General features: G+C 43.9%; 1 protein-coding gene across 1 annotated transcript in view; it reads left to right on the plus strand.

The window, feature by feature from the left end:
• The window catches only part of INPP5J (inositol polyphosphate-5-phosphatase J), a 60,301-nt gene that overhangs the window by 1,111 nt on the left and 46,847 nt on the right, over positions 1-12,343 (plus strand). The gene's annotated exons all lie outside the window — the stretch shown is intronic.

The following is a 12,343-nucleotide window of genomic DNA, read 5'->3' on the forward strand; positions in this document are numbered from 1 at the left end:
GGCCTTATGTTTATGTCCTTTGATAGGAGTAGTAGTACACTGCCCTTATGTATATGTCCTCTGATAGGAGTAGTAGTACACTGCCCTTATGTATATGTCCTCTAATAGGAGTAGTGATACTCTGCTCTAATGTATATGTCCTCTAATAGAAGTAGTAGTACACTGCTTTAATGTATATGACCTCTGATGTGGGAAGTAAAAATACACACTTATGTATATGCCCTGATAGTGGGAGTAGTAGTACCTTGTATGTACAGTACAGACCAAAAGTTTGGACACATCTTCTCATTCAAAGAGTTTTCTTTATTTTTATGACTCTAAAAATTGTAGATTCATATTGAAGACATCAAAACTATGAATGAAAACATGTGGAATAAAATACTTAAAAAAGTGTGAAACAACTGAAAATATGTCTTATATTCTAGGTTTTTTAAAGTACCCACCTTTTGCTTTGATTACTACTTTGCACACTCTTGGCATTCTCTTGATGAGCTTTAAGAGGTAGTCACCGGAAATGGTTTTCCAACAGTCTTGAAGGAGTTCCCAGAGATGCTTAGCACTTGTTGGCCCTTTTGCCTTCACTTTGCGGTCCAGCTCACCCCAAACCATCTCGATTGGGTTCAGGTCTGGTGACTGTAGAGACCAGGTAATCTGGTGTAGCACCCCATCACTCTCCTTCTTAGTCAAATAGCCCTTACACAGCCTGGAGGTGTGTTTGGGGTCATTGTCCTGTTGAGAAATAAATGATGGTCCAACTAAACGCAAACTGGATGGAATAGCACGCCGCTGCAAGATGCTGCCTTCAATTTTGAATAAATCCCCAACAGTGTCACCAGCAAAGCACCCCCACACCATCACACCTCCTCCTCCACGCTTCACGGTGGGAGCCAGGCACGTAGATTCCATCCATTCACCTTTTCTACAAAGACACTGTGGTTGTATTCAAAGATCTCAAATTTGGACTCATCAGACCAAAGCACAGATTTCCACTGGTCTAATGTCCATTCCTTGTGTTCTTTAGCCCAAACAAGTCTCTTCTGCTTGTTGCCTGTCCTTAGCAGTGGTTTCCTAGCAGCTATTTTACCATGAAGGCCTGCTGCACAAATTCTCCTCTTAAGGCTCTGTGCGCACTGGGAAATGGAATTTTCTTGAGAAAATTCCGCATGCTCTCAAAGATTGCCGCACCCGCGGTAAAAAAACCGCGGCAAACCGCACCCGAAAACCGCATGCGGTTTGCTGCGGTTTCACCGCGGTATTGTTCGCGGTATTGCCGCGGTTTTGCTGCGTGCGGGTTGGGATGTGCTTTATTGCATTCAATGCAATAAAGCACATTGAAAAAAAAAAAGTCATTTAATTCTGAGATAGTAGATAGATAGACAGAAGAATAGATAGAGGGATAGATAGAGGGATAGATAGAGGACAGATCGCTGCATTTCCCACGGTCGGCAGTGAGTTCACATTACCGGCCGTGGGAAATGACCGGTAATTACCTCTGCTGTCTGCTGCATTCATTCAGCGCTGTGTCTGTGACAGTCGCGGCTGGATGTAAGCAGCGCAGGACCTGTGGATTACACCGGAGCTTTGGTGCGGGAGGGGTTAATAAAATGGTGAACGAGGCTTGTTTGTTTTATTTAAAATAAAGGATTTTTCGGTGTGTTTTATTCACTTTACTTACGGGTTGATCATGTCAGCTGTCACATAGACGCTGCCATGATCAAGCCTGGAGTTAATGGCGGTGGTCCCCCACCATCATTAACCCCTTGTATTACCCTGACCACCACTGCTACACGGCGGCAGGAAGAGCCGGGGACACGCCGGTGCTGCCGCATAATGCATGCGACAGTGCCGGGGCAGCTGTGGCTGATATTCTCGGCTGCGGCAGGGGGAGTGAGGCGGGGGACATTAACCCTGCCCCTCTCCCTCCACAGCCTGAGAATACCGGGCCGCCGCTGTGTGCTTACCTCGGCTGGAAGGTAAATATAAAGCGGAGCCCACGTTCTTTGTTTTCTATATTTCCGTTTTCTTTCTATGTGTCTGTGTCCTGTGTCTGTGATCTATGTCTGTGATGTCTGTGTGAGTGTGATCTGTGTGTTTACTCTCTGCACGGCTTCCTCTTCCTGTAATGACATCACTTCCCTGCAAAACCGCAGACAGGCGATGTACATTACCGGAGGTAAACCGCGAAATACCGCAGGGAATAACGCAGGAAAACGCAGTGAACCGCACAGAATTTGCTGTCTGCGTTATTCCCTGCGGGATTTCACAATTACATTGGAGTCAATGGAGTGAAATCCCGCAGCGACGTGCGGAAAAGAATTGACATGCAATTGTTTTTGCTGCGGGAATCCCGCAGCAAAACATGCAGCTGTCAAAATCCGCCTAGTGCGCACAGGATTTTTTTTGCCCATAGGTTTTGCTGGTGATTCACTGCAGAGATGTTATGAACATTTTCTGCAGCGAAACATGCAGCAAAACCGCAAAAAATCCGCGGCAAAATCCGGTAAGTGCACACATAGCCTAATAGTTGTTCTAGAGATGAGGTGTGTCCAAACGTTTGGTCTGTACTGTATATGTCCTTTAATGATAAGGGTAGTAGTACACTGCTCTTATGTATATGTCCTTTGATGGGCGGGTAGTACACTGCTCTTATGTATATGTCCTTTGATGGGCGGGTAGTACACTGCTCTTATGTATATGTCCTTTGATGGGCGGGTAGTACACTGGTCTAATGTATATGTCCTCTGATGGAGGGCTAGTAATACACTGCTGTAAGGTATATGTCCTCTGATGTGAGGTAGTAGTACACCGCTTTTATGTATATGCCTCATAGTGTAAGTAGTAGTACCTTGTATGTATGTCCTTTGATAGTAAGAGTAGTGAACTACTACTCCTCCTACTATTATATGTCCTCTGGTAGACATAGTAGGACACTGCTCTTATGTACCAAAAGATTCAGAAATATTTGGACAGTGACACAAATTTTTGTCATTTTATCTGCTTACAAATATATATTCAAGATCCAGTTATATAACCAATATGGGCTAATAGTGCAGACTCAGCTTTAATTTGAGGGTATTCACTCACATCGTAATTGGTATTAGGGTTTAGGAATTCCTCTTTAATATGTAGCTACCCATTTTTTAAGGGACCAAAAGTAATTGCACAATTATCTCTAAAGCACTTTAATGGGCTATATGGGCTATTCCCTCGTTAAACCATCATCAGTTAAGCAGATAAAAGGTCTGGAGCTGATTCCAGATGTGGTATTTGCATTTGGAAACTGTTGCTGTGAACCCAAAACATGCAGACAAAGGAGCTCTCAATAGAGGAAAAACAGACCATCATTAGGCTGAAAAAAAAGAAAAAAATCCATAGCACAAATGTTAGGAGTGGCCAAATCCAACAGTTTGGTACATTCGGCAAAAAAAAAAGCAAACTGATGAGCTTGGGAACTCAAAACGGCCTGGACATCCTCAGAAGACAACAGTGGTGATTGCAGAATCCTTTCCATAGTGAACAAAATGCCCTTCACAACATCCACCCAAGTGAAGAACACGCTCCATGAAGTAGGTGTTTCTTTCAGGAGCGCATACATTTGAACAGTGCGGCGACAGGACTGAGGCAGAGAAGCTCCTCAGCAAAGCACCAACATGCAGCGGCCGTCATCATCTGGGCTGAGGCTGCAGAGAAGAGCAGGAGGAGGCGCAGGTACAGGTAAGCGTTCCAGGAGGAGCCGAAGTGGACATGTAGGCAAGGGCGTAATTACCACGGTCGCAGAAAACGCCACTGCGACCGTGCCCAGGCCTGCCCCAGCCCCTGATTCAGATGATGTGTGTCCGAGTGCACACATCCAGCTGAAATACATCACAACACAGTGACCCGTCGGGTCCCTGCACTGAGATGTGCCTGCCGCCGATTAAGGCCATGAATATTCATTGCTTCCCACGCTCACCATCGTGGGCATGGGGAGCAGAGAATACGCTGACAGCTGCCGGTGCTGTAAGTAACCGCGCATCACACTGATGTCATGCGCTGCGCCGCTTACATGCTGGTCAGTTGCCAGTCCAGTGTCGCAGGAGGATGCCGGGGTAGATGAGTACAATTGTTTATTTTTTTTTTTATTACTGTGTGCTGGGGTGGGACTGTATGCCAAGAGGATGGGGAGGCTATATACCAGGAGGATGGGGAGGCTATATACCAGGAGGATAGGTAGGCTATATACCAGGAGGATGGGGAGGCTATATACCAGGAGGATGGGGAGGCTATATACCAGGAGTATTGGGAGGCTATATACCAGGAGGATGGGGAGGCTATCTAGCAGGAGGAGGGGGAATCTATCTACCAGGCTGCGGAGGCTATATTCCAGGAGGATGGGGAGGCTATATACCAGGAGGATGTGGAGGCCATCTACCAGAATGATTGGGAGACTATATACCAGGAAGATTGGGAGGCTATCTACCAGGAAGATGGAGAGGCTATTTACCAGGAAGATGGGGAGGCTATATACCAGGAAGATGGGGAGGCTATATACCAGGAAGATGGGGAGGCTATATACCAGGAGGATGGGGAGGCTATATAACAGGAGAATGGAGAGGCTATATAACAGGAGAATGGAGAGCTATATATCAGGATGTGGACATGCTTGGGACATGTACCAGGATGGGGCTATATACCAGGATGGGCACATAATGGAGCCATATAAACCAGGATGGGGGTCTGATGGGGCCATATATACTAGGATGGGGCCATATATACTAGAATGGTGCCATATATACCAGAATGGGGCTATATATACCAGGCTAAATCCATGATCAGGAATATGATACCATATGTGGTCTGGTCATAGTGTTGCAGTATTTCTAATTATGGTGTGGTGGTATTACTCTCTTGTATATGGTTGTATTTGATCACTATGTGTTGGTAAAATGTTATCTGGTCATAGTGTCGCGGTATTTCTCCCTTGTATGTGCCTGTATTCGGTCACTATGTGGTGGTAATATGTTGTCTGGTCATGGTGTGGTGGTATTTCTCCCTTGTATGTGGTATTATTGTTCTTGGTATAGTGGATTGTGTTGTGTATGGAGGTCAGTTTTTCTCTCTGATGTCAATATAGAGAAGATTCTTTATGTCCAATTGTTGTTTCATGTTTTCTACTGCTAATTTGGCATTGGCTACAACTTCATCTCTACAATGTGGCTCTCAAAGTAAAAAAGGATGGGGACCCCTGATCTAAAGCATGCCACATCCTCTGTAACACATGGTGGAGGTAGTGTGATGGCATGGGCATGCATGGCTTCCAATGGCCCTGGGCAACTAGTGTTTATTAATGATGTGACTGAAGACAGAAGCAGCCGGATGAAATCTGAAGTGTACAGGGCTATAATTTCTGTTCATATTCAACCAAATGCAGGAAGATTGATTAGACAGGGCTTCAGAGTGTCGATGGACAATGAGCTAAAACACACTGCAAAAGCAACCAAGGAGTTTTTAAGGCAAAGAAATGGAATATTCTGCAATGGTCGAGTCAATCACAAGATCTCAACCCCATTGAGCATGAATTTTACAGGCTTAAAACAAAAATCTTAAGTCAGAAAGACCAAGAAACAAGCAACAACTGAAGTCAGCTGCAGTAAGGGCCTGGCAAAGCATCATAAAGGAGGAAACCCGGCGTTTGGTGATGTCCATGGCTCCCAGACTTCAGGCAGTCATTGCCTGCAAAGGAGTCTCTACAAAGTAATAAAAATGAACATTTTATTTATGGTTAAGTCAATTTGTCCAATTACTTTTGAACCCCTGAAATGAGGAGGCTTTGGATAAAAATGGTTGCAATTTCTAAATGTTTCACAGGATATTTTTGTTCAACCCCTTTAATTAAACCTGAAAGTCTACACTTCAATTGCATCTCAGTTGTTTCATTATAAAATAAAAAATAACGGCACGCAGAAGACAAATCACAAGGATTCGGTCACTGCCCAGATCTTTCTGGACCTAACCGTATATACTCTATGATAGGTGGAATAGTAGTACACTGCTTTTATGATTATGCCTATTGATAGGGGGAGGGATTGGCTGATAAACTCCTAACATATTATAAGGGATAAGTTTTGTACTTTGATAGTGGCATGCTAAGTCTGGAATACCGGTATTAGGAGACTTAAAGGGAACCTGTCAGGTGCAATATGCACCAAGAACCATGAGCAGTTCTGGGTACATATTGCTAATCCCTGCCTAACTGTCCCTGTATACACTAGTATGGATAAAGGGATCTTTAGAAAGAATATTTTATCGTATGCTAACGAGTACAGGGACTAGTCCCCGGGATATTACCTCCCTTGCTAGTCGGCCCCATTAGCATGTTAGTATGTCTTTGTGGATGTGCTAACATGCTAATGAATGCACAGCATCAGAGGATGATCTCACTCACCTCTCCGCTGCCATCGCTGCCCGATGCTGGATTTCGGCTCAGTGCGCATGACCCTGGTGTTTCGGTCATACGTTGTACGTATACGGTGTACGTACCCCGGCTTCAAACTGAAGTAGTGCGCATGACTGAAACTCTGGGGTCATGCGCACTGAGCCGAAATCCAGTGTTGGGCGGGGATGATAGTTGAAAGGTGAGTGAGTTCATCCTGTGATGCTGCGCATTCATTAGCATGATAGCATGCCCACAGGGGTGTACTAACATGCTAATAGGGCCAACTAGCAAGGGAAGCAATGTCCTTGGGACTAGTGCTCGTGCTCATTAGCATACTATAAAAGATCTTTAGAAATACTTTTTCTAAAGATCTCTATATCTATGCTAGTGTATACAGGGACGGTTATGCAGGAATTAGCAATATGCGCCCAGAACCGCTCGTGGTTGGCATTTTGGACCTGACAGGTTCCCTTTAAACGCCTTGCAATGCTCCTCTAGGAAATTAAATATGCAAATTGCCTCTTGAGAGAGGAAGAGGACTTGAGCTTAAGTGCCACGTATTGGAAGTAGCAATCCTAAAAGTCAATATCAACCCTTTAACAAGCATTGCTATATGAGTTAGAACATTATATACACTTCTCAACATTGAAATTGCACACCAAGATGGAAAAGTCATAGTGTTATGGAAATCACAGGATGAATAGACATGTTAATGATATGCAAATGATGAAAAAAATCGAAACAACATTTTCAAACTATCTCAATTATTTCAAATCGAGCGTGAGCGCCACATGCAGAAATATAGGCACTTATACGCATTGGCATGTTATCAATGAGGTTATTAATGGTTGTCTGAGGAATGTTCTACCACGCTGAGTGCATCAAGATCAACTGGCTGATACTGGCAGCTGTAATTGCCAATAAATGACATCCCAAATAATAATCATTTATTTATATAGCACCAACATATTCTGCAGCACTTTACAATTAACCTCTTGATGCCCGAGGACGTACCAATACGTCCTAAATCATGAAAGGGTAATCACCGCCGGCTATTGCGGTGAGCCTGCTGCACTCCCTGCACATGTCTGCTCATTTGTACTCCAGACGTGTGCCTCACAGGCGCAAGTGGATCCATGATCCACCCACTCCTGTTAACCCCTTAAATCATGCTGTCAAAATGTGACAGCGCAATTTAAATGCCCGGAGGAGGTAATGCGCACTTACCCGCTGCCATCGGAAGCCCTGTGACGTGATTACAGGAAGTCGATGGTTGCCATGGCAGCACAGGGTCATGTGATGACTCCTGTGCTATTATGACTCGAATCACTTCCTGTTTCAGCCGGCAGAGAGCAGGCTGTTACAGACGAGCATTTCTCCTGGTCTGAGCTGTGCAGCTCTAATCAAGAGAAATGAATGAGCGATCAGACTGCTGATCCTTATAGTCCCCTAGGGGGACTAGTAAAATAAAAAAAAAACAAAAGAAAAACCTAGAAGTTCAAATCACCCCCATTCACCCCACTGAAAATCAAAGGGTTTAAAAAAATGAAAAAGTGACACACATTTGGTATCGCCTGATCTATCAAAATATAAAATCAATTAACCTGATCAGTAAACAGCGTAGCGGCAAAGAAATTCCAAACATCAAAATTACATTTTTTGGTTGTCGCAAATTATATACAAAATGTGATAACAGGCGAACAAAGGATAGCATCTGCGCAAAAATTATACCATTAAAAACGTCAGCTCGAGATGCAAAAGATAAGCCTTCACTGAGCCATAGATCCTGAAAAATGAGAACGCTATGGGTCATGGAAAATGGCACAAAAAGAGCGCCACTTTTTTTGGACAACCTTCAGAAATTTTTTAACCCCTTAGATAAAAGTAAACCTATACATATTTGGTGTCTACGAATTCGTACCGACCTGAGGCATCGACACATCAGTTTTACCATATAGTGAACATGGTGAATAAAATATCCCAAAAACAGTCATGCAATCGCTCTTTTTTTGCAATTTTTCTCATGGCTTTATTTAAAAGTACAACTTGTCTTGCAAACAGCAAGCCCTCATATGGCATGATTGATGGAAAAATAAAAAAGTTACGGGTCTTGGAAGAAGAGGGGCAAAAAAAAACCAAACTAAAAAAGGAAAATTGCCTGGGAGTGAAAGGGTTAGGCTGGGACGTACTGATAATAAAGATAATATAAAGAAACACGCAGTTCACCAGTTACATGAGGAGTGAGGACCCTACTAACAAGCTTACAATCTATACGGAAATAGGGCGACCAAAATAAGTAGACGTGCTTGTCATGTATGGACCAGGCATCATTACCATAAATAGGATAGATGTATGTGATAGGAGACAAGTCCGGAGATACTGCAGGCCATAGTAGTATGTTTAGGGCATGCAAGCTGCTCTTAGTAGCACAAGGAACATACGGCCTTACGTTGTTAGAAAAATGGATCCTAGGACACTTTGGAGATCTTGCCATAAAGTAGTTCCACGATTGATTAATTCAATATTGAAAGTGAAATTGGACGTCAGCAAACCTAAGGCATCAAACAGTTTCTGCTCAAACCATCAGAAGGTGTTTGCATGACATTGGGCTATGAACCAGACGCCCTGCTACAGGTGTTCCATTTACTTCATGCCACCACTGTCAAAGTCTATCATGGAGCAAGACGGCACTGAAATTTGTCAAAGAGATCTATCCTCTACATCTACAGCAATGAAGTACACTTCTGAATGCAATAATAACCGGGAGTCTGGAGACCATGTAGGCAACGCCATGTGGAGGCCTTCATGAGTGAATGTCACACTACTCCCACTCCCAGGATTACGCTTTCTCTAGTCTTCATTTCAGGTACACTAACAGAGTGGCATTGATTTGGTCGTGAGATTAGTGATATGGTCATTTCTGGTGAAGGAAGAAATGATCCAGCTTCCGGTCTTTTAAGTAAAAATTACTTAATGAACAATGTTTTAAAACCAACGATCCATATTAATAAGCAAATGCACATAGAACATCTCCAGGTCCTTGGAAAGTAAGTTTAAAGACCTCATCAGACGCGTTTCGAGCGTATGGCTCTTAGACTTTTGTGAATGCTTATTTACATGGATCGTTGGTTTTAAAAGATTGTTCATTAAAAGTCATTTTTATTTACAAGACTGGAAGCTGGATCATCTCTTCATTTGTGGTTCTAACGCTGAGCAGCAGCAGGATCCTCTGCTTCCATGGCGCCGAAAGTTTGGACGGTTCTGGGGTGAGGTGGTGGTCTCTTTACTTCAGTACGGTCATTTCTCCAAAATGTCCCAGGGGCCGCATGTTGTTCTTGCACTGTGAACAGCCTGCATGGCCTAAATCTGCTACTGTGGCCTGCAGCTTTTCTGGACTTGTCTCCCACTGTGCACACCTAGAATGTCATTGGTTGGCAATTACAAAGGGAGCTGCCAGCAGAGGATCTTGATGATCTGTGCTCCTAAGTGCATTCATCAGCATGGCAGACCATTCCTGAGACGACCCTTAACAAATTAATTGATAACATCCCAAGACATGTAAGTATATTTATTTATGCACATCATTCTCATATTTGATACTGAGTAAATCAAGATGTTTTGAAAATGTTATTTGTATTTTTTCATCATTTGCATATTATTAACATGTGTATCCATCCTGTCATTTCCAGAATGCCATCATTTTTCCTTCTTAGTGTTGCAATTTCAATCTAGAGGAGTGTAATATCACATTTTAAAATATTTTACGATTTATTTTAATGATTATAAATACGGTAGTGTAATTGAAGTAGAAAGTAGTCAGAAGCTGGTCCAGCATAGCCATTAATCTGTTGTATCCTGCTGTTTTTGGCAAATTTCACCAATTATCTAATGTACTTGATACGTTGGGCAGCCACATTGTTGGACATCATCTCTCTGGGGAAAACTGATTGATATTACTTGCTGACTCCTGTTTTCCCTTGAGATGAGCAGTGTTGGCAGCTAGTCAGTTCTTGCCTTTCTTTCGGATTTATATATACATTCAGAAGGTTCACATGGGAAATCTACACAGTTGTGTATATACTTCTATATATACAGTATAGGCCCCAATTCATTAGTGTTTTCCACCAGAAATATGGCGTAGTCGCAATTTTTTTGTGCAACGCGAAGTTTGCCAAGCGATTTGCAACTTTTGGCTTTTTCACCCCAGTTTTAGTTAGCCCTACAAAATGGACAGAGCTGGGGCAGGATGAGTGGGCATGGCGATGCCCACTCATCTAATTCATGATGAGCTGTGGTGTTCCTTACTAGAGATGAGCAAACCTAAGGTTGGGTTTTCAAACCGAACACCAAATATAAAAATCAAAGTTGAGGTTTGTGGATCGGATGCTGTACGTGCAAACAAAACTTGTGTGGGCAACGTTGTGCTCAGGTACGCTTGGTTCTCAGCCCTGTGCGAACCGCGTGCAGTGTTTGAATGGCGTACACTGGGGATAACAACAGCGTGCTCTGATGTAGTTTGCAAAAACAAAAGTTTGAAAAAGCCCGTCCACCCTCCCCCAGAAATATTCTGTGTATAGCTGGCTGTATGTGGGCGGACACTCAAACTGCCAATCAGTGACTTGATCCAGGGTTTGAGTCACGCTCGAGCCAGGGTAGCTAGGCTCATTTGCTGCTAGCGAAGAGAGCCTTGATGGAACCGCTCATCTCTACTCCTTATGTCACCAATCTTACTCCATTCTCTCAGATTTGTGGCACATACCACTTTTAAAGGGAACCTGTCACCACTTTTTTGGCCTATAAGCTGCGGCCACCACCACCGGGCTCTTATATACAGCATTCTAACATGCTATATATAAGAGCCTGGGCCGGGGGTATAACATAAAAAACACTTTATAATACTTACCTAACGGTCGCGCTGTGGGCCTTATGGGCGTCTCCGTTGTCTGGTGCTGGCGACTCCTCTTTCGGTGCATGACACACTCGCCGATCCTGCGCAAGCTCACTACAGTACTTTGATCTGTCCTGCTCAGGGCAGATCAAAGTGTGCCTGCTCAGGACCTGAATGCCAGCGAGTGTGTATAACGTCGGACCTGTCATGCACCGCGGCTAGAGAAGGAGAACAAGGGTGGCCAAAAGAGGTGGCGCCGGCACCGGACAACGGAGACGCCCATAAGGCCCACAGTGCGACCGTTAGGTAAGTATTATAAAGTGTTTTTTATGTTATACCCCTGGCCTGGGCTCTTATATACAGCATGTTAGAATGCTGTATATAAGAGTCTGGTGGTGGTGGCTGCAGCTTATAGGTCGAAAAAGTGGTGACAGGTTCCCTTTGAGAGGAGCTTGATTTGTTAAGACTCCAACATGCCCCTCATCAAAACTGGTATGAACAACTCCAGTCTTGATTATTCAGGGCCATAATTTGTATCTTCTATCTATAGGGCTTCATACACAATAGATAGCTGTCAGATGAATGAATCATTGATTGCCTGACTGTTTTCTATTCTAATTTAACCACAGCAATGCTCAGGTGAATGATTCTGTGTTATGTAACAGATAGCAAATGACAGATTTCGTTGAAATCCTCAGTACCTTATATTTTCTATCTGCTAAGGGGTACTTCAGACACAGCGAGATCGCTACTGAGATCGCTGCTGAGTCACGTTTTTTGTGACGCAGCAGTGACCTCATTAGCGATCTCGCTGTGTGTGACACTGAGCAGCGATCTGGCCCCTGCTGTGAGATCGCTGCTCGTTACACACAGCCCTGGTTCGTTTTTTTATTGTTGCTCTCCCGCTGATAAGCACACATCGCTGTGTGTGACAGCGAGAGAGCAACAATCCTGAATGTGCAGGGAGCAGGAGCCGGCATCTGACAGCCTGCGGTAAGCTGTAACCAAGGTAAACATCGGGTAACCAAGGGGGTTACCCG

Source organism: Anomaloglossus baeobatrachus, chromosome 1, assembly GCF_048569485.1.
Source record: "Anomaloglossus baeobatrachus isolate aAnoBae1 chromosome 1, aAnoBae1.hap1, whole genome shotgun sequence".
NCBI lineage: Eukaryota > Metazoa > Chordata > Amphibia > Anura > Aromobatidae > Anomaloglossus > Anomaloglossus baeobatrachus.